This window comes from Lissotriton helveticus, chromosome 5_1 (genome assembly GCF_964261635.1).
Source record: "Lissotriton helveticus chromosome 5_1, aLisHel1.1, whole genome shotgun sequence".
In the NCBI taxonomy this organism is placed as follows: Eukaryota; Metazoa; Chordata; class Amphibia; order Caudata; family Salamandridae; genus Lissotriton; species Lissotriton helveticus.
This window is the reverse complement of record NC_136065.1, coordinates 1,317,480,474-1,317,504,106: the sequence shown is the minus strand read 5'-3', so window position 1 is coordinate 1,317,504,106 and position 23,633 is coordinate 1,317,480,474. Positions and strand designations below refer to the sequence as shown.

Genomic DNA, 23,633 nt, shown 5'->3' with positions numbered 1-23,633 from the left:
AAGTCAAAATCTTGTTGATCTCTATAAAATGTACGTTGTTTTTTTACCTTAATCTCTTCCTCTGTTTTTTGCAATCGTAGATTGACCTTCTTAATTTCAACTTCAAATTCACTCTCTGTGTATTGTTCTTTTAGTAGTGAGGACAATCTTTCCATCTCATGTGCCAAACGTTCTTTTTCTTTCATGGTATATTTGATTAGCAATGTGAGCATCACGGTGGAGCACTCATGGTTATTTAGTGCCCATTCTTCTATTAGCTCTGGGTCAGGATCTGCGAAGGTTGGCGTCACAAATATCCTTAGTCCTCTCTGGACCATCTTGGCGTCTACATATTTCTGGAGGGCTGTAGCCTCCCACCATTTTACTTGTTCTAACTTCGCCCCTCTCCATAGTTTATCCCATAATGCCTTTTTGCTTTGTGAGGCACTTTCAGTTGTTTCACTATGCCCCGCTGCACCGCCTGCACTGTTGCCTCTTGGGACAAACAGCATCTCTGCTGCCTGCCTTCTTGTAGCCTCACGGTCTGCTGACAACATTTTCACAATTAGGTAATCCCGTATTATCAAGATTCCTAGCGCTTATCTTCTTCAGCGCCTCCACGCTTTTCCTTGGCAAAGAGCAGCCGCTCCGACGGTTCCGCCTGCAAATCGATTCATGCTCGCTCTATGATTCAGTTTCTCACCGTTAAAGCCGTCAGATACTTTCACCCATGTTTGAGATTCGCCGAGGTGGACCCTCTGATCCTCCTCGCAGTCCCGTCGCTAGATACTTCTTGACTTCGGTGATGTTTATTTAAAAGAGACGCCGTTCACGATCTCCGGGCAGAGTAGTTTTCCAAAGGATCAAACAAACAGCCAAGTCGTGATTACTCTGCCTCAGCTGGCGGTGGGCTCCGGTGAGGTAGCGAACCTCCCAAACTGCACCAATCTTTAGTTTTTCATACAAAAGAACCGAGCCCAAACTTCATTATGCGTTGATGGGTTATTTATTTTCAATAATCGGCAAATCTCTGCCCGACGCGTTTTGGAGCCCAGCTCCTTTATCACGGGTCAATTTAATTTGTTTTCAATAAAGTATTTAAACAAAAATTAGTGAAAAAACGTCACAAAACGTAAACATGAAAATAGGACTACTGCACCACATCAATGGTTTAGTGAAAGTGGTAGCCATTTTAAAGTGTTACATCAGTTCATGGTAATATTGCTTTTCTTTTTAAGAGCTCATGAATTCAGAAGTTTGAAAGCCTAATCAATATACTTCCATAAGAATTGTTTTTCATTGCCAATCTCAATGACATTCTTACATATTTCAACAATAAAACTTGTTATTGTTTACATTGTAGTTTGAGTTTATATATATACTGGGGCGAGGACTTTACGGGATGACGGCCCAAAGAATAAGGGTTTCCTAGCAACAACTGACGCTGGTTACGTCACCACCAATACAGCGCTATATTATTGAATGCGGGTAGAGTGGAACCAATTACAAGGAGGTTCTCTACGATGAAAATGAATTCATTGAGTGTCAGGGTCTGATTTATCTCTGATATGCTGTACAACTTATGGAGGAGATCCAATACTTTATTATCGATCCCGCCATTAACGCGCATATTGTGATTGCTGCATTTGGGAATATATGTTGAATTGTGCACAAAGTCTACTATGGGTGATATTGAACCCTTGTGAACAATGATATCTGTGATGCATTTATTATTGCGGTACAGTATGATGTGATAAGAAAAAGACACTGTATCCAATATATGTTATGTTCAAATGGACATTCCAAGATGTCTGCCACTTTACCAAGTTTTAACACGTGCACTATCGATATTCATGGTGTTGGGTATTTAAAAATGGCCGTACACACTGTACGATGAGCGTGACCAAGCCGTAATGGCGAAACGCGTCGTGGAGATTTTTTCACTTGCAGAATAAATTCTTGAATTAGAGCTTTTGGGTGTCCTGCTTTCTTCATTAATTTGAAGTTGTTGTGGAGCGAATTTAGAAGCCGACCAGTGGCTGCAGCAGGACCGCCCGTGACAGCCGAACTCCTATACCGGTACTAGTGGAACGTCTATTACGAAAAAGGAGTTGGCTGACCCCCTGGTTTCTTGGACGCAGTGAGAGTGGTTATACGAATTGTATGCCCTGGGATATTTTCCGAGAACGACACCTTGGATTTTACGAGGCGATAACATTGGCGTACCTACAGACACTGACCCGTGACAACTGGTGAGAGGTTTGGAACGCTGGGGAAAAAGGAGTTTTCGAGCGCTGCACTATCCCGGTGGAGCTGCTTGTGATCCCGGATTACCCAGATTGTACCAGACGCATCGTCCGCGGTCTACGGGCGAATCCAGGGGCAGGGAGCGCATTATCGGCCAACACAAAACTATAAGCCGTAAGTGCGCACTTAAGCTCTCTAAAGATATTATTTATATCAACATGGCAGGTGATCTTGATGCTCGTCGCAAGAAGACTGCAGACAAACTATTCTTCACTGATTACAATACCAACACAGAGGAAACAACGACAACCTCCAATATTGGATCAGAACTTAACCTGCAAGCAAAGCTGAGTCTGTTAGAAAGACTATATAAAAAAGAACTGTCCAAATGGTGGGAAGCGGAGTCCCTACAGAGATACATTGAGGTCAAAAGGGTACCTAGGGGACTCCGCATCTTTACTATCCCCACATATGAAGACCCAGACGCTGCGATGCTGCATGAGTGGTCAGATAACTCGGCGGCTTGTTCCATTACTATGATGCGAATCCTGGTGAAGTATGCCCTGAAGGATAGGGCTAAGCTTCTGTTGGAAATAGAGAAACTGACATCAGAAATCAGTCAATTAATGTCAAAAGATGCATTAGAGGAACATCTAAAGAAATTAACAGCTAAAATGGACAAACTTGAACAAGAGATCACGGCGAAAAAACAACGCAAGTTTGTACGAGATTATAAAGATTACCAATCAGGACGCACCCTGACATTCCAAAAGAAATACGATTATCTATTTGACAAAAAAACTGGAGCAGCTATGGCAAATTTAAATGCAACAAGTATCTCAAAAGATGTAATTGAAAGTGATATCTCAGATGGGAATATTTCAGACGTGTCGAATTCAGGAGTCAACCATGAGGCTTCTACCGATTTGGCAAAAAATCCGAATTTTTATTGCAATTTCAAATGATCAACAAGAATCGGACAGAAATGTTTCAGGATGGGGCTCGCTGAGAGGCCGAGGACAAGGCAACAGAGGCGGAACCACCGCAACAAACAAGCCAAAAAGAGGAGGTGTAAGCGGCACCAATACTCCAATGGGAATGGCAACACGGAGCAAAAATCAGAAGTAAATATGACAGTGGTTAACCTGTCACAGCGGGTCCTCACCCAGGATGAAATGGACATCTTGGCCTTGGGGCTCTCATTCTGTCCATCAATGAACATAAATTTTGCTGAAACACGGATTGACTTGTTTTTGTTCTCAAGAAAACTTAAACTTAAGAAATGGTTTGAGACCAAACCGAAGACCATTGGAACTGTAAGTACTCCTACAACCAGCAGTAATCTAAATATTTATGACATGGAACTATTGCATGCAGTTGACACGAACTTTGAAGTTGCAAACGATACACCGGAATGGGACACATGGGGCATTGATGTGGGGGATAATCCTGGAACTAATTTCAAACCAAAATCTGTATTCCTACCACTTATTAAATGTGATGCAATTGACGTATTCGAAAGAGGGGTCATGAAGGATTTGACTAGAATACGTAATCATAAGATAGCATGGACAAATAAGAACATAACTGCTAAACAGATAATGGCAATTGATAGCTTGAAATCTGATAACAGTATTGTCATTAGACAATCCGACAAAGGTGGGAATGTCTTGCTACTAGATAAAACCAACTATCTGAAAGAGGGCTTTCGACAATTAAATGATGAGAGTTGCTATTGCAAAACAACCCATGATGAGATATTGAAATCCACTGCAGTTTTTAGAGATCTGTTATGGGAATGGAAGGATAGGGGATTACTGGAAGTTGAGGAATATCAATATTTATATTGTGCACATTCCAGGATACCTATCTTATACCTACTTCCTAAATTACATAAGGACCCCACTGATCCACCTGGGCGTCCTATAGTGTCATCTATTGGATCACTACTTGAACACACATCTAAGTATATAGATCATTATTTAAGATCATATGTGATAGCTCTCCCCTCATACATCAAAGATACAACGCATTTCCTCACAGCAATTAATGGAATACACTGGGACGATCACTACATCTTGGTGACATTAGATGTAAGCAGTCTGTATACCAGCATTAAACACGAGCAAGGTTTAGAGGCAGTGAGACACTTTTTAAAGATGCGTTCTGTCTCTTTTTTACAACATTCCGAAATGATCATATCTATGATCAACTTCTGTCTGAAAAACAACTTTTTTTTCTTTGACAACATCGTGTATCGCCAGTCACAGGGCACTGCCATGGGGACCTGCTTCGCCCCCAGCTACGTGAATTTATTCATGGGCTGGTGGGAGGAGCAGGTTGTCAGGGAAATGGCAGAATTTGACAACGTTGCCCTGTGGCTCAGATACATTGACGATATCTTTTTTCTTTGGTGTGGGGATGAGATATCTGTCAAATTATTCATTGACAAACTCAATCTTAATCATTTGAATTTAAAATTCACGGAACACATCAGCAGACAATCAGTTGAGTTTCTTGATGTAACAGTGGAGGTAAAGAACAGTCAGTTGAATACGAAACTTTTTCGGAAGAGAACTGCGGGAAACAGCATTTTAAATGCTAATAGTTGTCACCCACGAAACTTAGTGCACAGTATACCTTTTGGTGAGCTGCTACGCGCTAAACGCAATTGCAGCACACAGGAGGCATATAAAGAAGAAGAAAGAGTCATGTGTCAAAGATTTCATAATAGGGGATATAGTAAGAATATCATCGACAAAGCTATAGAACAAGTTGCCCAAAAAAATAGGGAAGAACTGCTAAACCCTAGAAAAGAGACTGAAGATTCTGAAAAAGTAAGATTCATTACCACCTTCTCTGGTCAATCACGGGAGGTGCGTAATATTTTCAAAAAACATTGGCATGTCCTACAGACAGATAACCATCTAAGAAAATATCTGAGTGACAATCCCCAAATAACTTTTAGGAAAGGGAGAACACTCAGAGATGAGTTAAGTCACAATTCTGTCACCTCATTAACAGCAAAGAACAATCTAGCAGCTGCAGGTTTTAAATGCTGCCGTAAGTGTAAAGCGTGTAAATATAGTCATGATTGTAAGAAAATAACTGTTCCCAACACAGGAAGGGAATTCATTATACGCAAAAGACTCACTTGCCATACACCATACAGTGTCTATGTATTGATGTGCCCTTGTAATAAATGGTATGTTGGTAGCACGAAGCATGAAGCCAGGAAAAGAGTATTGGAACATCTTCGTGCTATACGCAACAACAATAGACAATACCCTATTGCGAGGCATTTCTTTGAGAAACATATGCAGGATGAGACGCTTGTTCGGTTGGTGGTGATAGATAATGTGGACCTGGGGGTAAGAGGGGGCAATCGTGAATTGTCCCTTAGGAAATTGGAATCCAAGTATATTGTTGATTTCGAATGTTTAACCCCCAATGGATTCAACATCAGTGAGGAACTGGCAATACATCTATATTTTTGATGAATCCAAAGTAACAATAATTGTATGCAATGTTAACAGTCTTCTTTATTTTAATATTAGCTTTTGCATTATTTTTAGATTTCACTATAAACTTGGTGGCGGAAGAATATGAACTATGATGCGGGACTTTGTGGATACACAGTTATAATGGCCCAGTCTGTTTACTAGCCCACTGGGGCACAATCCTAAGTGTTTGGAAATGCCCACTGGGGCGAGGACTTTACGGGATGACGGCCCAAAGAATAAGGGTTTCCTAACAACAACTGACGCTGGTTACGTCACCACCAATACAGCGCTATATTATTGAATGCGGGTAGAGTGGAACCAATTACAAGGAGGTTCTCTACAATGAAAATGAATTCATTGAGTGTCAGGGTCTGATTTATCTCTGATATGCTGTACAACTTATGGAGGAGATCCAATACTTTATTATCGATCCCGCCATTAACGCGCATATTGTGATTGCTGCATTTGGGAATATATGTTGAATTGTGCACAAAGTCTACTATGGGTGATATTGAACCCTTGTGAACAATGATATCTGTGATGCATTTATTATTGCGGTACAGTATGATGTGATAAGAAAAAGACACTGTATGCAATATATGTTATGTTCAAATGGACATTCCAAGATGTCTGCCACTTTACCAAGTTTTAACACGTGCACTATCGATATTCATGGTGTTGGGTATTTAAAAATGGCCGTACACACTGTACGATGAGCGTGACCAAGCCGTAATGGCGAAACGCGTCGTGGAGATTTTTTCACTTGCAGAATACATTCTTGAATTAGAGCTTTTGGGTGTCCTGCTTTCTTCATTCATTTGAAGTTGTTGTGGAGCGAATTTAGAAGCCGACCGGTGGCTGCAGCAGGACCGCCCGTGACAGCCGAACTCCTATACCGGTACTAGTGGAACGTGTATATATATATATATATATATATATATATATATATATATATATATATATATATATTCACTGAAAAAACCATAGGTTATAGACCATATATAGTTAGGAATTAGCATTTACAAAACCTTGAAAATTCACTGAAAAAACCATAGGTTATAGACCATATATAGTTAGGAATTAGCATTTAAAAAACCTTATTTTACTCACACAAAACCATTGAAATTCCATATATAGTTAGTTGCACTAACTATATATCGCGCACCCGCAATCCACTGCTGATCATGTCACATATTACATCATTCATGACATGGTCAGTGACATCACTGATGACATCACTGATGACATCTCAAATGACATCACTGATGACATCACTGATGACATCATCTAGTGTCTGTGTGTTTTTGTAAAGTTTAAATATGTTTTACATATTGAAGAATGAGTGGATGTATGGAAGACTGAGTGTGTGTGTGGCTGGCTGGGAGGTGTGTGACTGTGCATATCAATGTGTACTTGTATCAGTGATTGTATAAGAGAGTAAGTATGTGTTAGTATATGTGTGAAAAGTATGGTGTTCTGTGTTTAACTGTATAGATGAGGAAATCGAAGTGTGATTGATTCTTCACAGGACTGACTAGGTGTATGAGTGCATATGATAGTGTTGTAATAATGAGTGACTGTATGTATGAGTGATTGTATGGGTGAATGAGTGAATGTGTGTGTAGACGTAGGAATCAGTGAGTGCGTATGTAGTAACTGGTATTGGTGTGTCATGATGTCATCAGTGATGTCATTTCAGATGTCATCAGTGATGTTATTTGAGATGTCATCAGTGATGTCATCAGTGATGTCACTGAAGTATGGTGTTCTGTGTTTAACTGTATAGATGAGGAAATGGAAGTGTGATTGATTCTTTACAGGACTGACTAGGTGTGTGAGTAACTCCATGGATGAGTGGCAGTGTGTGAGTGTCTGCATAGCTGTATGAGTGCATATGATAGTGTTGTAATAATGAGTGACTGTATGTATGAGTGATTGTATGGGTGAATGAGTGAATGTGTGTGTAGACGTAGGAATCAGTGAGTGCGTATGTAGTAACTGGTATTGCTGTATCATGATGTCATCAGTGATGTCATTTGAGATGTCATCAGTGATGTCATCAGTGATGTCATTTGAGATGTCATCAGTGATGTCATCAGTGATGTCACTGACCATGTCATGAATGATGTAATATGTGACATGATCAGCAGTGGATTGCGGGTGCGCGATATATAGTTAGTGCAACTAACTATATATGGAATTTCAATGGTTTTGTGTGAGTAAAATAAGGTTTTTTAAATGCTAATTCCTAACTATATATGGTCTATAACCTATGGTTTTTTCAGTGAATTTTCAAGGTTTTGTAAATGCTAATTCCTAACTATATATGGTCTATAACCTATGGTTTTTTCAGTGAATTTCATAGGTTTTTTAATAGCAAATCTTTATAAAAATAATACATTTTAAATCTAATTTTATATTTTATAATTTTTTTATTTTTTTTTAATATTATTTTTAGTGCGCTCCCGGGGCGCGGACAGGTGAACGCACGGGTAAGCGCAATCTTGCGGCGCGCCCCGGGGCGCGTACTAATGCGCGTCCCGGAAGCGCTATTGCCGAGAACGAAAACAACATCGTGACATATTGCGTAGCCGCCACGCCTTGCGTCATAAGACACGTATCGCGAGATGCGTCTTATGACGCACCGCGTAAGCGCACCCGGAAGCGCATACGATCGCGCAACGTAAGCGCCCCGATGCGCTTACGATACACGCCCGGGGCGCGCCCCGGGCGCGTAGCGTAAGCGCGTCAAACCATGTGACTTTAAAATAACACTTTTCATTGGTTCAGAACTTTTTTTTTTCCAAATTGTGTGAAACCCACCCAATTCTCTCACTATTGCTTTGTACTTGGAGAGAGCAAGAGCTGTTGTGTCTACTCTATCTCCTACTTTTCTGATCTCCAGCAATGGCTGCAAGAGAGTCATCCAGCAGTGATTCAGAGGGATTTTTAGATGAGGACCCTCCTCAGCAAAAGAAAAAAACCCATTTCATCTGGAAATTTTACGACATCCCAGAAGGACAGAAAAAAGTCAACGCTCCCAAAGTAACATGCAAAATATGTGGGAGTAGTTTATCCAGAGGCAATCCTCTGAAAAAATATAGTTTTGGCAATGCCAATTTGATCCGGCATGTCAAAAGAAGACACCCTAACAACTTTGCCAGGGAGAGTGTCAGAGAGCTGGCACGGAATGTACCAACAGATGGCGGCAGCACCTCCACTGGTGGAGCAACACCTTCGGGACCACCCCGTGGAAGAATGATCCCTAACATTCAGCCGGTGTTTGCGGGCATCAAATTTTTGTGCGCAGAGTGTGACGAACTGCTCTGCTATGGGGAGCAGAGTGTTGAACTGATTGCCCTAAAGAAACAGCAACACCGCTGCTCTTCCAGTCCCTAAATTTTCAATTTTTTTTGCTCCTGTTGAGCAGTTTTGGAATCCTTGTTTTTGTTTTTCCCTTGAAAAAAATCCAAAAAAAATATAAAATTGTTTTAAAAAGTCTAAAAAAATATATAAAACAACAAAATGAAAAAAAAAGTTCTTTTCAGAACTACCTCCAATTTTTAAAAAGAAGCTTTATTTTTTTAAAAGTCTGTCATTTTTAATCTCCATGGTACGCTCCCCCGTACGCTCCCCGGTGCGCGTACCGGGCGCTCACCCCCGCGAAAATCGATTTTTTTTTAATTTATTTTTTTCACCCGCGGGAGCCTTTTATGGCCCCCACATGAAACCTAGGGGGTCAGGGGGTGTGTACCCTGCTCCCTCTTGCTCATTTCCCCCTTTGATTTTTGCCACCTCTTGTGTCTCAATCCTACCGAGACACAAGATGGCGGCCGCTGCGGACTGTTTCGAATGTTTATAGACACCCGAGAACCAATCAGCTTGCCGTGCGCAAGTCGCGTTGCGCGCCTGTAGCGCTCCCCGGTACGCGTACGGAGGAGCGCTCCAGGCGCGGCTCTAGATATATATCTTTTTTTGAACGTTAATTTCTCAAAATCCACTGTAGCACATATATTGAGACCTACAAAAGGCACATCGGGCTACCAGTCCCTACAATTTTGCCAAGTTTCATGCAAATCCATTCAGCCGTTCTGGCTAAAAGTGAGGCTAACCGCCCTATGGAAAACTCAATGTTAAAAACACGTTTTGGGACCCCCCTTTTTTCTCGGCCCCCCCTGGACCAACTCCCCCCAAATTTCCAGGGGCTGCTCAGAAACAAAATGTTCCATTTTGCTGAAAATTTCAGCCAATTCCGTCCACAAACGCCAAAGTTATTAGACATAGAATTTTCAAAAATCCCATAGGGAAAAAATCCTAACTATATATACCTACTGGCGACCGCCAGTAGGTAATATATATATATATATATATATATATACATATATATATATATTATATATACATATATATATATATATATATATATATATATATATAAATGTTATGATATTTTAAATTGTTTAACATTTTATCATTAAAAATATTCATTATTTAAAAAAATTAGTAAGTTAATATATATAAAAAAGGATGTTTATGTTTTTGACATTACATGTAATATTTATTAATTTTAACGTTTTTTAACTATTTTTAAGAATATTTTACTTAATTATATTTATTATTTAATTAATTTTATATTACTTTAAGACATTTAAAAAGTCGATATTTTAGTAAACTATATTATTAACAACGATATTTAGGATTTAATATTTTTGTACTTACCTGTTTGTAGATAGGAAGTTGATAGTCTGTCACTCGATATTTTTTCCTCGATTTTGTGGCTGCTCGATATTCTTCTCCTCGATATTCTGTCAGTGATCTATCCTTAGTTATTCAAAACGCAGGTGCTGTGTTAGAAAGGTGTAATATAGAAACCTTTAATCCAGGCAAGACTATTCCAAATGTTACACAACTGTGAGGTGGAATTTTTTTTGTAGCGCACTTGTTTCTTAGACCTGTGACTATCTACCTAGATAAAGTGAATTATTTTGATACCGACCAACGCAGAGAAATTACTGCAACAACTGTCCTAAATTATTCTCAAATACGAGGCATGGCTATATGATACAAGGCACCCATTTTCAAAACCCGGCACCAGTTATTTGAGTCTAAGTTTGTAAAGGTTGTGGCGTGCATCTCAAAGATACCCCAGGCGTTATATATAAGTCGGCCTGCGAGCAACTACGCTGTGGTATGTTACGGGTTGTCATATAGATTTAAAATCACGGCATTACTAAAATAATTCAAACAACCCAGACTTTTTTCACCTGAATGAGGGAGATATTTGTACATTAATAGAAATTGTGTCTTCCTCCATGACATAATCATGGGGGAAAATATTTGTATTGATAGTTCATCAGATCCCTGCAGAGGAGCAGGGTGACATTACCTTAAAACTCACCACAGTCCCTAAAACCATTATGGCACCACCAATAAATGATTTATATTGAGACTAAAATATGTTACCATCCTTTATGGGTTTCTTTTGGCGACCTTCAAAAACCAAGTCTCCTCTGCAGGGCATTAAAATAGGAAAACAATGGTGGCAATTCATGAAAAAACCTATCCAAAAGATATGCTTCCTGTATCCTTCCACCTCAATAGTACCATAAAAAACACCATATAACAATTATATGAATGTCACCTAAAATGTTATGGGTCTGATTTACACTAGAAAAATTACTCCTAGGTAGGTTTTGAATTAGGTGAAGTAGGGCCGTTCCTCTCCACCAGACACCTTCCTGCTTGGATAATATTGCTTTAGTATTAGAATAATATCGTTATCATCTAGGAGGCGGCACCTTCCTTTGGTTTTATTAACACTCCTCCTGGGTAGACCTCAAAAACTTTGCGTAATATTATACATTAACTGGGTAGCGGCTCCTTCCTTGGCTGCACATTTGTCTCTCCTGGATAGCATAATCAGTACTAAAGTTGGCAAAACATTTTGGGACACTTTGGTTACAGACACACCAATGAGGATAACCTCAGAATAATCTTCTTATAATCCTAGTCTTCCATTCATTCTCTCTTTCTCATACCTAACAAAGGCCTAAAAATAAACCAGATTCTAGCCCCTGAGTTTGTTCCCCACAATTCTGACTGTTTTCCTATAGCTTTCACCCAGCTCTCTATACTGGTTCTTCTCTGCCCCCTACCCTTGATGTCTTCTAAATCATCCTAACCTGCCTTGTTCTTTTCTACCTCATTCTTCTGCTTCATTCATGTAACTCTGATCCTTTCATCTCCTCGTAAATTTTCCAGCAACCACAAGCCGCCAAATAAATCTAAGCTCTTTTCTTGAGGCAAAGACACAAAGCATCTCACTCGCTTTGGACCCTACCTTGCTGTAGGCACGTGCCCATTTTTTTTTACATCCCCCAACTTTTTGCCTGGTAAATGATGCAATTTAGAAATGCACTTGGTTCCTGCTAACCATGTCCTCACTGCCGGAGCTCTTTTTTAAATCTGTACAATTGTTTCCCCCAATTGACAAACTCTTTCAGACCCTCTGTAAGTCCTGAGTAAGTGGTATCCCTTGTACCTGGGGCCTGAGGTACTAAAAAAGGTCCCTGAGGGCTGCAGTATGAATTGTCGTACTCTAAGGGACCCCTCACCAAGTGCATGCCAGGCTGCCATTGCAGACTGCGTGTCTTGTTGCAGGCAAAAGTGAAAACACAACATGTCACACAGGCCTGTGTGCCATGGACCCTCCTATTGCACGTACTGATTCAAAGTCACCCCTGCAGCAGGTCTACTAGCTCTAAGGCAGGGTGCTTAATACTACATGTGAGGGCATACCTTCATGAGCAGATATGCCCCTTTGCTGGTCAGTCCTATTACTGCCAGTACAAGTGACCAGGGAAGTCATTGTAGAAACATGTGCTGGACACTGGCACAAATGATTTCCCGAGCTACATGATGGCTTCACTGAAGATAGGGATGTTTGGTATATTGATAAACCTGATTTCAGTGTTGGATTTATAAATACATGCACACACAGGGAACCCCTGAAACCCACCAGGCTCTGGTGTACTCACTGACCTGTCTCTACCAGCCTGTCACTAGAGACACTGCTCTGACATCCTAGGGTGAGAGCCTTTTGCTCTCCATTGACCCAGAACATAAGCCTGTCTGGTAAGAGAGTGTCACATCTCCTCCCACTGGAGAACCTGCTTATTAGATTTCCTAGGGTGTGAAGCTTTGAAAATCTGCCACCTTTGAAATGCAAATCTGACTTCCCTCACAGAGGCGGAAGCTGACCCCCTTGTCCAAAGCCCCATTTGGCACCTGGACAGCTGGGGAAATTAGCTAGTTAGGTAGGCGTTGCCACCCGCAGGTTAGTACCAGCCCCAATGTGGGCTAAACTCAGGGGGACATGACGTTTCAAAAGTAGCTCTCTTTATGATGGCATACTTAGGAATTCTGAGACAGGGTTGTGCCCACTTCTAGCAGGAAGTGGCCATATATGGGACATCGTGACCCGAGGGGTAGGTAGTCCATTGGTTACTACCCTACACTCCCCTAGTGCCCCATAATTCAATATTCAGGGGAGTTCCTGGCACGAGAGAATCAGATCCTGATTACCTGAAAAAAAGACTAATGTGAAAATTTGCACTGCAAGAACAAAAGTCCCAGCACCTGACTTAGCATCAACCCTGCTGGCCTGCCTGCTGCCTTCACCAGTTGCTTTAGAAGCCGACTTGTCCTGTAGCTGCTGATTACCCAAAGTCTGGGAGACCTGCCATCCTTCATCCAGCTTAATTGGCAAACTCAGAATTTTCATCCAAACTCAAACCATGCCAACATTATTATTGAATGGTATATGGGGACTTTTTTAGCCCCATACATCTTTGCTGCCCCCTCAATAGTTTGTCTCAAATTTTAACAAAACCAATAGAAAGCTAATCATATTAAAATCGGACAGTTTTTGTACAGGTTCATCAAACGGTGCCAAATTTATTTGCAAATAAACACTCTTTGACCCCCAAATCCTTGAAATCTTGTTCCCAGATGGACTTGCACGAAAACAAAAGAAATAAGACCAGATTAAGTTTGCTAGGTATCTGCCAAAGTTCATGTAGATCCATCAAATGGTTCTAAAGTTATTAGTAAATCAAAAATGTACTAAATTACGTTTACAAAACTAGTATGCCCGATGCGTTTCTGCCTTCCACTGGCCCTAAAATCTACGCAGTGGCCTCTCCTATACATATGGCGTCACTACTGGGTAGTTATAGTTAGGATCAAAGTTGCATTAGAAAGGTTTTTTTGGTTGGGCTTAGAACTTTGGCACAGTTTGGTGAGTTTTCACAACGCTCCAAAAAAAAGTCACTCATTCTCACTCACTTCTGCTCCTACCTGGAAAGTTTCAGAGTAAAAAAAGGGTCTCCCAAAAAAGTTTTCCACATTCATTCTTCTATCATGAATTTTAATAGCCGTGCTGCACAAACTGCTGAACGGAATGACACCAAATTATTTAGCACAGAGCTAGATCTTGGTCCACAAAGCGTGTTTTTTAAATTCTGTTTTCAAGAAATTATTTCTAAGAAAATTGATATTTCATGCCACGGATGATCCGCCTTTTATTAAAATATGCTCCAAGGTCTGCTAAGACTCTGAGGGGTCGCAAAATCTGATTTTTGGCAAAGGGGGTATGCGGCTACTTTCCCAAGTCTCACAGAGTCCCCAGAGACCCATTCTTTAGGGCCAAACATAAATATTAAGGCTAGAAAGGTGTGCAGCCTCCATCCGTGTGCCAATGATCAGCCCTTGGGAACCCATCTCCTGTGACCCAATACATTGCAGTGTACGGGGAACCCTATCACTCCATGATACTGTATGTCCCAACCTGGGAGAGAGCGCGGGCATATCCTGCCTATACTCTCTCTGTGGAGGAACAGAACTTTGCTTGCGCCAGGGTGGGAGCAGTGTAAAAGGCTGCTCCTCCTGGGAAGGGAGAAAAGTTATGGGGCCGGTTCCTGCCAGCACCCATTATGGTGCTGGCCATGGAGCTCAAAGGAACCCCAACGCCCACGCTGTACCCAACTGAGGACTCATTTAGTGTGCTGTGGGTGGTCACTGAGGCACTCACCAATAATTTAAGAGACCGACTACCGCCAGGGGCTATGAATGCCCTGCCCCAGTTAAGTAAAAACAAAATGAATTAAAAAAACTGTTGCCAGTTCCTATGCAAATCATGGGGCCGCTTGCAGGAAGCCGGCATGATCTCCAACAAAAATGTAAGATGTGGCTGTCCTGGGACACCCAAACATCAATGTGGAAAAAATTATGAAAAATGAGCAACAGGAGACGCTGATTAAATATTTTCTACTCTGCCATGTAGAGCTTCAAAATGTTCTTCAAAAGCTTATTACTTCATTTTTTTTTCATCTTGGTTGTACCCCTAGAATGTCCTGCATCTAACCTCACACCTCGCACGGCAGAGATCAACATCATACTTTGTTAAGAAAGCCATAGAAATTTACACAAAAAAATAACAAAGGGTAAAGTGACGCCATAGTTAGAACTTGTTAGACTCCATATTTTTAGAAAAAACTTATAAATTAACTAGTTGAAAATGTCAGTTAAAACATACCATTTTAAATGACCAAATCCACTGAAATTTACCAGTTATAGTTACGTCAACGTACATTTAGCCTGTGTTTTGTTTTGTGAATGTATATGTATATTTTGAAGAGATGGCGACTTTCTTTGGGTTTGCTTTTCCCTAAATGCCAGAATGGTTAAGTCTCATCGTATGTGATCCGGTAACAATTCTATCGTGAATCAAAGAATCAAACATATAACATTTAGGAGAGTATATAGTTAGTGTAAAAATGGCAGATTTTTATATTGGAAGCGCAAGAAGAAAAGCCAACTTGTCCAAATCATTTTTCACAAAAACCTGTCTTCATTCTTAGAGATACAAAGTGATTTATTATGCCATTCACAACAAATACCATAGCATGATAACTACAAGCTCATCACCATGGATGCGGTGTCATTGTGCACCAGCATAAGACACAATACAGGACTTCAAACATGTGAATATTCATTTGAGAAACTGATCCTCGCAGGAGGTGTTGATTACCCCCAATCTTACAGTGAATGTATCATTCTGGCAAAATGGTGTTTGCTTAACTGTGTAACCTTGATTATGCACACTGTATCTGCAATTCTCTTGAGCTTTAATAATAAAAAATATTTCCCAAAAAACAAAAAATGTGAATATTCCATTAACAAAAGAAACATCAAATACAGCAATCATAACACTATTCTTTTAGAAATGATTATAACATGCCTGAAAAACTAAATCTTCCTGTTCAATGATTAAATCTATAATCAAACCCAGGGAACAGCAATGGCTTTTATATTTTCACTCAGCTATGCGAATCCTACCACTGGCTGGTAAGAAAAGAAATAGCATGCAGTGAGGAAAAGACGATGTGTCAGGAGAAAAATAGATAATGTAGCTGTGTTTCATAGAGGACCTCCTAATCATCTGGTACAGGACAGCAAAGGAATTTGGACAATAGCATGAGATCTTACACCACAACAAAAGCAGCTTAGGTTTAGTGTATGGCATCAGTAAGTAAAGGGGGATATTTCTAAATACTGAAATCTACAAAAAAATAGCAAAATAAAAACAACTTTACACAGTAAGCCAATAGCATACTACATGGGGGTAGTTGCCTTTAAAACAATTCTGAATGAACATACCATATGGGGAGTTCTTAAGGTTGTTGAGAAATAGTTTCACAGAGGAGGAATTCAAGATATATGCAATGACAACTAAAATAGGTTCCTGGAGAGGTGGTACGGCAAAAAAGTAATCGAGACGGGCCTGGTGCTAGCAAGGAATCCTGCAATTTCTAATTTTAATACAAACCAACAACAACAGAACAATGAACAACAGACAGGCCCATAAGGCTCATTACAACGTACTCACATAAATCATATAAAATCTGAATACTCAAAATCTTCACAGCCAAAATGTGTTTTGCGGACCCTATACCTTTTCAAGGCTTGTAAAAACAAAAATATTAAATAAAGATATAAAAACTGACCAGATTAACTCATACACCACTTCAACACAATAATATCTTCTGAGCCATTCATTACTATCATGGCACAGATATATAATCTAATTAAATGATTAACATTCCATCATAACATTGAATATATAAATATACAAGTTAACAAACACCCATGAATAAATGAGTACATTTATTGTGTGATTACCATTACAATATACAGAATTAAAACATGGAGCAAAAGATTGGAGTGATAAGAAGTGAAAGTTAAAAACTTCTAATGTTTAGAACCAGGCCATTGAGGAGATGTATGGACAGCTGGCATTAGCATAGTAATTAAAATCATTAATACAAAATTGAAACTCGATGCGGCCCCTTGATTAGATCGACTGTTCAGGGATTATTCAAGCACTCTCAGGGCTTTTGAGGCTATTAGTCAGTCTCTGCCTGAGCCAACATGTCTTTCAAAAGTGTCTGAGTATGATGTACACATTTACCAAAGTTGGCCATGTTCTTCACAATGTCCAAAGAGTAGACCTGCAAACGACCTACTTTGCCTTTTGGGTGACCAGTTGGAGTAGTATGGATATGAGGTAGACTGCACAGGCTTGCCACAAGGTGGGGCAGCATAAAAAAAATGTACCAGGCACTCCCTTTTATAGTTACATAAATGACATGATGTATTGTTATTGGCTCCCACCTTCCTACCTATATATGTTCCTCATGAATATATGTCTTGTAATATACCAATCAACATGTTATGCTGAAAAGATGGAAAATCTGGAAACGATGTGAAGGTAAACAGAAGTTAAGAACCCATATCAATACCACAAAATTAAAGATTTAAATCCTTCCATTGTCCACCTGTGAAACCACAGAAATTCTCCAGCTGTAGTATGTAATGCACACAACACACGGTTTTGAAAAAGGGGGGTGGTGATAGACAGAGTTTCTGAATGATGCAGAATACTCTTACCAAGTCAATAGATCATGGTTTTAATCCATCACCGTTTTTTAGCTCACTGCACCATCCCAGCTCAGAACCTGGCTATATGCAAATTAGTCTGTTCCTGTCCCAGTGCATGATGGGAACAGGGCAAACCAAACTACCAAGCCAATTCTTATACTGGGAAGGAAACAAGCTCCCGGGGACCGGTTTCTGGCATCACAGCCTTCTTCGGCCCGGTTTGCTTGAATCCTGATGGTGCAATGAGCAAGGGACTCACGTCTGAGTATACCCTCCCACACATAGTGTGGATAAAACCGATTTTGAAAAAGGGGGGTGGTGATAGACAGAGTTTCTGAATGATGCAGAATACTCTTACCAAGTCAAGAGATCATGGTTTTAATCCATCACCGTTTTTTAGCTCACTGCACCATCCCAGCTCAGAACCTGGCTATATGCAAATTAGTCTGTTCCTGTCCCAGTGCATGATGGGAACAGGGCAAACCAAACTACCAAGCCAATTCTTATACTGGGAAGGAAACAAGCTCCCGGGGACTGGTTTCTGGCATCACAGCCTTCTTCGGCCCGGTTTGCTTGAATCCTGATGGTGCAATGAGCAAGGGACTCACGTCTGAGTATACCCTCCCACACATAGTGTGGATAAAACCGATTTTGAAAAAGGGGGGTGGTGATAGACAGAGTTTCTGAATGATGCAGAATACTCTTACCAAGTCAAGAGATCATGGTTTTAATCCATCACCGTTTTTTAGCTCACTGCACCATCCCAGCTCAGAAACGGTGATGGATTAAAACCATGATCTCTTGACTTGGTAAGAGTATTCTGCATCATTCAGAAACTCTGTCCATCACCACCCCCCTTTTCCAAAATCGGTTTATCCACACTATGTGTGGGAGGGTATGCTCAGACGTGAGTCCCTTGCTCATTGCACCATCAGGATTCAAGCAAGCCGGGCCGAAGAAGGCTGTGATGCCAGAAACCGGTCCCCGGAAGCTTGTTTCCTTACCAGTATAAGAATTGGCTTGGTAGTTTGGTTTGCCCTGTTCCCATCATGCACTGGGACAGGAACAGACTAATTTGCATATAGCCAGGTTCTGAGCTGGGATGGTGCATTGAGCTAAAAAACGGTGATGGATTAAAACCATGATCTCTTGACTTGGTAAGAGTATTCTGCATCATTCAGAAACTCTGTCCATCACCACCCCCCTTTTCCAAAATCGGTTTATCCACACTATGTGTGGGAGGGTATGCTCAGACGTGAGTCCCTTGCTCATTGCACCATCAGGATTCAAGCAAGCCGGGCCGAAGAAGGCTGTGATGCCAGAAACCGGTCCCCGGAAGCTTGTTTCCTTACCAGTATAAGAATTGGCTTGGTAGTTTGGTTTGCCCTGTTCCCATCATGCACTGGGACAGGAACAGACTAATTTGCATATAGCCAGGTTCTGAGCTGGGATGGTGCATTGAGCTAAAAAACGGTGATGGATTAAAACCATGATCTCTTGACTTGGTAAGAGTATTCTGCATCATTCAGAAACTCTGTCCATCACCACCCCCTTTTCCAAAATCGGTTTATCCACACTATGTGTGGGAGGGTATGCTCAGACGTGAGTCCCTTGCTCATTGCACCATCAGGATTCAAGCAAGCCGGGCCGAAGAAGGCTGTGATGCCAGAAACCGGTCCCCGGAAGCTTGTTTCCTTACCAGTATAAGAATTGGCTTGGTAGTTTGGTTTGCCCTGTTCCCATCATGCACTGGGACAGGAACAGACTAATTTGCATATAGCCAGGTTCTGAGCTGGGATGGTGCATTGAGCTAAAAAACGGTGATGGATTAAAACCATGATCTCTTGACTTGGTAAGAGTATTCTGCATCATTCAGAAACTCTGTCCATCACCACCCCCCTTTTCCAAAATCGGTTTATCCACACTATGTGTGGGAGGGTATGCTCAGACGTGAGTCCCTTGCTCATTGCACCATCAGGATTCAAGCAAGCCGGGCCGAAGAAGGCTGTGATGCCAGAAACCGGTCCCCGGAAGCTTGTTTCCTTACCAGTATAAGAATTGGCTTGGTAGTTTGGTTTGCCCTGTTCCCATCATGCACTGGGACAGGAACAGACTAATTTGCATATAGCCAGGTTCTGAGCTGGGATGGTGCATTGAGCTAAAAAACGGTGATGGATTAAAACCATGATCTCTTGACTTGGTAAGAGTATTCTGCATCATTCAGAAACTCTGTCCATCACCACCCCCCTTTTCCAAAATCGGTTTATCCACACTATGTGTGGGAGGGTATGCTCAGACGTGAGTCCCTTGCTCATTGCACCATCAGGATTCAAGCAAGCCGGGCCGAAGAAGGCTGTGATGCCAGAAACCGGTCCCCGGAAGCTTGTTTCCTTACCAGTATAAGAATTGGCTTGGTAGTTTGGTTTGCCCTGTTCCCATCATGCACTGGGACAGGAACAGACTAATTTGCATATAGCCAGGTTCTGAGCTGGGATGGTGCATTGAGCTAAAAAACGGTGATGGATTAAAACCATTATCTCTTGACTTGGTAAGAGTATTCTGCATCATTCAGAAACTCTGTCCATCACCACCCCCCTTTTCCAAAATCGGTTTATCCACACTATGTGTGGGAGGGTATGCTCAGACGTGAGTCCCTTGCTCATTGCACCATCAGGATTCAAGCAAGCCGGGCCGAAGAAGGCTGTGATGCCAGAAACCGGTCCCCGGAAGCTTGTTTCCTTACCAGTATAAGAATTGGCTTGGTAGTTTGGTTTGCCCTGTTCCCATCATGCACTGGGACAGGAACAGACTAATTTTCATATAGCCAGGTTCTGAGCTGGGATGGTGCATTGAGCTAAAAAACGGTGATGGATTAAAACCATGATCTCTTGACTTGGTAAGAGTATTCTGCATCATTCAGAAACTCTGTCCATCACCACCCCCCTTTTCCAAAATCGGTTTATCCACACTATGTGTGGGAGGGTATGCTCAGACGTGAGTCCCTTGCTCATTGCACCATCAGGATTCAAGCAAGCCGGGCCGAAGAAGGCTGTGATGCCAGAAACCGGTCCCCGGAAGCTTGTTTCCTTACCAGTATAAGAATTGGCTTGGTAGTTTGGTTTGCCCTGTTCCCATCATGCACTGGGACAGGAACAGACTAATTTGCATATAGCCAGGTTCTGAGCTGGGATGGTGCATTGAGCTAAAAAACGGTGATGGATTAAAACCATGATCTCTTGACTTGGTAAGAGTATTCTGCATCATTCAGAAACTCTGTCCATCACCACCCCCCTTTTCCAAAATCGGTTTATCCACACTATGTGTGGGAGGGTATGCTCAGACGTGAGTCCCTTGCTCATTGCACCATCAGGATTCAAGCAAGCCGGGCCGAAGAAGGCTGTGATGCCAGAAACCGGTCCCCGGAAGCTTGTTTCCTTACCAGTATAAGAATTGGCTTGGTAGTTTGGTTTGCCCTGTTCCCATCATGCACTGGGACAGGAACAGACTAATTTGCATATAGCCAGGTTCTGAGCTGGGATGGTGCATTGAGCTAAAAAACGGTGATGGATTAAAACCATGATCTCTTGACTTGGTAAGAGTATTCTGCATCATTCAGAAACTCTGTCCATCACCACCCCCCTTTTCCAAAATCGGTTTATCCACACTATGTGTGGGAGGGTATGCTCAGACGTGAGTCCCTTGCTCATTGCACCATCAGGATTCAAGCAAGCCGGGCCGAAGAAGGCTGTGATGCCAGAAACCGGTCCCCGGAAGCTTGTTTCCTTACCAGTATAAGAATTGGCTTGGTAGTTTGGTTTGCCCTGTTCCCATCATGCACTGGGACAGGAACAGACTAATTTGCATATAGCCAGGTTCTGAGCTGGGATGGTGCATTGAGCTAAAAAACGGTGATGGATTAAAACCATGATCTCTTGACTTGGTAAGAGTATTCTGCATCATTCAGAAACTCTGTCCATCACCACCCCCCTTTTCCAAAATCGGTTTATCCACACTATGTGTGGGAGGGTATGCTCAGACGTGAGTCCCTTGCTCATTGCACCATCAGGATTCAAGCAAGCCGGGCCGAAGAAGGCTGTGATGCCAGAAACCGGTCCCCGGAAGCTTGTTTCCTTACCAGTATAAGAATTGGCTTGGTAGTTTGGTTTGCCCTGTTCCCATCATGCACTGGGACAGGAACAGACTAATTTGCATATAGCCAGGTTCTGAGCTGGGATGGTGCATTGAGCTAAAAAACGGTGATGGATTAAAACCATGATCTCTTGACTTGGTAAGAGTATTCTGCATCATTCAGAAACTCTGTCCATCACCACCCCCCTTTTCCAAAATCGGTTTATCCACACTATGTGTGGGAGGGTATGCTCAGACGTGAGTCCCTTGCTCATTGCACCATCAGGATTCAAGCAAGCCGGGCCGAAGAAGGCTGTGATGCCAGAAACCGGTCCCCGGAAGCTTGTTTCCTTACCAGTATAGGAATTGGCTTGGTAGTTTGGTTTGCCCTGTTCCCATCATGCACTGGGACAGGAACAGACTAATTTGCATATAGCCAGGTTCTGAGCTGGGATGGTGCATTGAGCTAAAAAACGGTGATGGATTAAAACCATGATCTCTTGACTTGGTAAGAGTATTCTGCATCATTCAGAAACTCTGTCCATCACCACCCCCCTTTTCCAAAATCATGCACACAACACACACCATAACTCTCATAACCCACATGTTTAATTGTTACTTAAATACTTTTTTTCTTTGTGCCATTGTCAAATGGATATTTTGTGCATGTCGAGCGCTGTAAATTTGTGCATTGCATACATCACTCGTGAATTTTATTTGTTTATCGTTTTGAGCCAGAACCATAACCTACATTCGTACGTTTTTTCATTCAAAATTCTATATTTTTAATAATATAGATTATTTCCAACCCCCACTGCAGCCAGACCCCCTCCTAATCTGCTGTGGACAGCCAACCTTTCTTGTACACACCCACTTCTGTGTGTGTAATTTCCTCTCTCTCCTCTCTGTCATATTTTCCCTGTCTCACAAGGCTTCTGAATTTGTATTTCTAACCCTTTTTTAAAGTTATATATTAAATCCAATGTGCGATATCTTACAAAATGACAAGTGAATCCACTCCTTCATTTGCCTGCTCTCGCAATCATGTTTCGAAACGCAAATCACACGCAGTTTTCTAAAACATTTTCTGGTACGTTTCTCAAGATTTCCACTCTCCTGGGTTCCCCTTCCATAGCTTTGTAGCCAGACATTTGTTCTAGGGCATCGCCTTTGCAGTGGAATTTTTTTTCCACAGTCTACTTAGCTGAGTTTTTTTCCACAGTTCACATACAGCGATCCAACATTGATTCGAAAATTATAAAATGGAGAATAGAATTCTACATTGACCTTCACCAGCCACTCAGATTTGTCAACAAAATTAAATGTAATTGACAGGATTCACAAATCAACGAATCACAGCTTGAAATGGCAGTGATATACAAAAGTGTTAACTCTTTCAAGCCCACACAGCGCCTTTTTCAAATACCTATTTCTTAAACTACTGTACTGACCGGATTATCACCAAGCCAACAGAAGCGCACTTTATGAGTAAAGTTCTACTTTCATTCCAGAAATCTACACAAAAATTGGCAATCTGGACTTAATTTAAATAATCAAAGTGACTGTTAAAATTGGTGCAGACTTGTCCAGCGGGTCAAATGTTATAGGCAAGTCAAAAAGCGCTGTTTTAAGGAAAAGCTGTCCTGAGCCATAACTCCTCTCAATATGTTTATACAAAGTGTTTCTGTCACTGGAATAAAAAAGACAACAGTGCACTCAAAGAGGCCAGAAGATATCTTCATTTAATTTAAGACGCAATGTATGTAGCCCCATGAC

The 23,633-nt window shown here is 41.4% G+C and overlaps 1 protein-coding gene across 1 annotated transcript in view; it reads left to right on the top strand.

Moving 5' to 3' along the window:
• LMOD1 (leiomodin 1) overlaps positions 1-23,633 on the top strand; it is a 216,347-nt gene that overhangs the window by 125,202 nt on the left and 67,512 nt on the right. The window lies entirely within an intron of this gene.